The following is a 3,895-nucleotide window of genomic DNA, read 5'->3' on the forward strand; positions in this document are numbered from 1 at the left end:
ATCCCGTGGTGTAGGCAGGCTTGGATGTAATCCTATATCCTCTCCCATGCCTCAGGGATAGATTCCATGGAATTCTGCTAGGAAGTTTGAAATTCTCCCCCTCAGGGCATTGGTTTTGCCCATGGGGAAGAACTTTGTGAGGAACGTCGTAGAACATTTGTCCCATGTGTTGACGGTTTTCTTGTCCTTGTAAAACCACTACTTTGCCTTCCCCACGAGGGAGAAGGGAAACAGATGGAGCCTGATGCTTGCTGGTGCGACATCTTTTATGATGATTGTGTCGCACAGCTCAAGGAAGTGCTGAAGGTGTGCACTTGCGTCCTCACTAGGCAAACCATAGAACTAGGTTTGCCTGCACCATCATTATGGGCATATTAGGCAACAGTAGGGGTGGAGTAGTCGCGGAGTGACTTGGCCATGAGTGAAGTAGCGGACAGGTGCTGGGGTGACTGGTTCACTTGCCGACGGAGTAGCAGAAGAAGAAGTGGCATGGGACTGGTTCTTCCTTAGGAGTGCCTCCGGATTATCGGTGTAGTTTTTCGGCAGGTTGTAACCGGTCATACACTATCCTGTTTTCATCCACAATAGGAGAAAACAAGCAGAGTTAGCCTGCACAAACTATGGCTACCATTCATGCATATGATCATGATCATGTCCTACTAGATTCTTTTAACCTTGCCTTCCACGGCAACTGCGCCAGAAATGCTTATTGGCATTTCTTAGTGCAATCACCAAGTATGGAGATGGAATCCATTCCTAGCAACGGCACTAGAAATGCATGTTGGTATTTCTTAGCACCATCACTAAGATTTAGATAAATCTTAGCAACGCTGCCAAGGAACACCAACATGATAGTTCTTAACGATTACAGAAGCAATATCCGCAAGCACACGGATCTATCGTTGTAGCATTTCACCCGAAAGTATTCAGGGTATCATTATTTATATTTTCCCAAAGGAAGGCATGGTATAAAGCTTCTAGCATGGATATGAACAAGATTACATGCTTGCATAGTCAACCAAAGTTTATAACAGGGGTAAAAATGGTATTTTCAGGATAATGGACGCACACTTTGGCCAACCTAAAGGATAAAAGAGAAATGGTTAGAGCTAGACCTAAGTGTAAGATAGGTCGGGAGGCCACCGAGTACTGGTCATGTCAGCAACCTCATGTAACAATTTAGACTCCTACACCCTACCCAAACATGGGGGATTACGAGGGACAGGATAGGGCTATCACCATCTGCCACCTACCCCTCAACCGTGGAGTAGGCAAATGCATTCATCTATCCCTATGTACCCGGGCACCATGCCCGATTACACAAAAACTACCCACATCCCCCGGTACTCTGACCCTACGGATAGACAAGCATAGGACATGGGCACACCCGAAGGCACGATGAACCGCCACCTCAACTTCGCTCTAATTCTAATCATACAAGTTGTATGAATGATTAAGCATAAAGTTCTACATGTTAAGATCATAACATAGAAACTATATGATAATTCATATGTCAAGATTATAACATGAAAACTATACTCTAGTTCAATAGCACAACTATATTGATAAAATGAGAGCAAGACTTTGAAAGAACTCTTCATGTTATTCATACCAAAGATCCTTTCTTCCAAGGGACCAAGCTCTCCTTGATAGCTCTTGCTAGCTCACAAAATACTACTAAAGTAAAAGAGTACAAGAATGTAGTAGTGAGGTAGAGGCTCCAAATGAGGTGTGTTGAAGGAGAGCTCCACCCATCCTTTTTATACATGCTTGAGGTCGATCGGTTAGGGCATAGGTAAATTAGGAAACCGCCCTAAACTGCCTATGCATGCCGCCATGCAACCGCCACAGCGAGGTGAGGCTGAGCGGGCTTGGGGGCCTAGGCTGGCCCACTTCGCCACCGCCTTCGTCTGGTGGGTTTCCTACGTAGCCTCGGTGGGGTTTGGCCTAGATTGCTTGGTTGGATGGGCCATCTTCTCATTCTTTGATATAGGATCTGCGTTACGCTTTCTAGATTGCGCACTTTGGCCATACTTCCCATATATTTCATGAAAAGTCCTGTAAAACACTAAGCTTCCAATACATGTGGAAATATGTCAATAATAAAAGCATATGTGTCATAAGTTTGTTTATTTCTCCTGTTTTGGATCTTATTTGGCGGTTGAATTTGGTCGTTAAGGACCGCCAACAGAGGTGGCAACCTCCAAGAGTAACAAGTAACCCGGCTTACAACTCAACCACCTAGTGTCACTCGACTGGAATCACTCAAAGCAACGCACTAGGAAACAGTCTCACTTAATCGGATGATCTCTATCAAGCGTATGTGAGTAGAGGCCCAAAGTTAAGCACAACACTTGGGCAACATATCTCCAAGGTGCTCAACCATGTCTCATGGCTGGCCACCATCTATTTGTATAGGGCACAAGCTCATCTAGCCATTATTCCCTTGGTAGTACCTCTGCGTGCCTCACGGTCCAACCACCAGCCCCCGTGGTCCAACCGCCAGGCACCAACGGTCATTGACAACAAGCAATGGCTACTTAAAACAGTGTTAGCGTATGACCCGACGCCCATGAAAGTATGGTCCGACTGTTGGATCCGACGCCCACCAGAGAGGTTCTAGAGAGGTCCAAAATGCATAGGATTTGGTTCGACGGTCCTCGCCGGACCAATAACTCGGTTCGATGCTCCCACAGCAACACTGCCCGTGCTTGCCGGTCCAACCGCTAGCACAGGGCAAATGGCCTTTTCTTATCGTTCGGTCTGTTGAACGCGTGCGCGAAGCCGTTGGCCGGTTCGACGGTTGCCCAAACACGCTTCCAAACTTTGTTTCAAACCCTTTTTCAATGTGCTAACTCCCCGAGTGTTCCACCAATTTGTGCACATGAGTTAGCCTTTCACAAATATTTTTTAAAGGATTTTCACTCTTCCCAACTGCTACTTATCCTAGCAACGTATGCAAAGTTAGATTGCTCAAGTGGTACTATAGATGACCGATATGCAAACAAGTTTGTCCTTCTTAGTAGTATGGCTGTCTATCCTATTGACGGACCAAGATCCTAAGAGTTCCTCATAGGACCTGACTACCCGGCAAAGAGACGGGCCGGCCTAAGGTCTGCCAAGAGGGCACAAAACAAGGTGGCGTGTTCTCCAAGGCTATAATGACCGACCTAGATGAATTCTTGAAAAGTCTAAATTTGTTATTAGATTACAACTCTTCTCTCATAGCCGACTAGTACTAGATCAATGCGCCTGCCCTCTGGACTATATAAAGAGAGGCATGAGCACCCCCTTGTGACACATCTTATATACAACAATCCAACGCAAGGCAATACGCCTAACTGGACGTATGGTATTATGTTAATCTAGTAGCTTGAACTAGTATAAATCGCTATCTTTGCGTTCACCATCAAGTTCGCATTCGTCGAAGCCCACCTAACATCGTTCTGGGTTGCCTCGTAACGTGTCGTCGGTCATCAGACACCGACAGCTGGTGCACTAGATAGAGGCTTTTCGGTGAATTCCCAATCGGAAGCTTGATGGACCTCAACATCAACATGACTTTGCTGATGGGATCGGCTTTCATCTTCGGTTCCTAGATCTGCACAACGGACGACTCCGACAAGCTCCAAGGTCACCTCATGGAGACCTCGGCAAATTAAGCTTCTCCAGCAACTTGCCAAGATGCGCTAGAAGATCTTGTCGAGAATTTCGGTGAAATTTCGATTTTTGATCCTACTCGGACTCGGAATCAACTCAAGCAGAAGCCTTGGACTCGACCAGGTTCTCTCTGACTCGGCTCCTAAACCGTCGGCTAACGGTGGTCCCCACCTAGCTCGACTCATACTCGGGCTCAGGAATACCGCTTCTGTCTGATAGGAGTCAGTCTTAAAGA

The 3,895-nt window shown here is 46.4% G+C and overlaps 1 non-coding gene across 1 annotated transcript; it reads left to right on the forward strand.

The window, feature by feature from the left end:
* LOC136524971 (small nucleolar RNA R71) lies at positions 1-108 on the forward strand. Its single transcript, XR_010776314.1, has one exon. It is a non-coding gene; the product is annotated as a small nucleolar RNA R71 (small nucleolar RNA).
* The last annotated feature ends 3,787 nt before the right edge of the window (positions 109-3,895 follow it).

Source organism: Miscanthus floridulus, chromosome 18 (assembly GCF_019320115.1).
Source record: "Miscanthus floridulus cultivar M001 chromosome 18, ASM1932011v1, whole genome shotgun sequence".
Lineage (NCBI taxonomy): Eukaryota > Viridiplantae > Streptophyta > Magnoliopsida > Poales > Poaceae > Miscanthus > Miscanthus floridulus.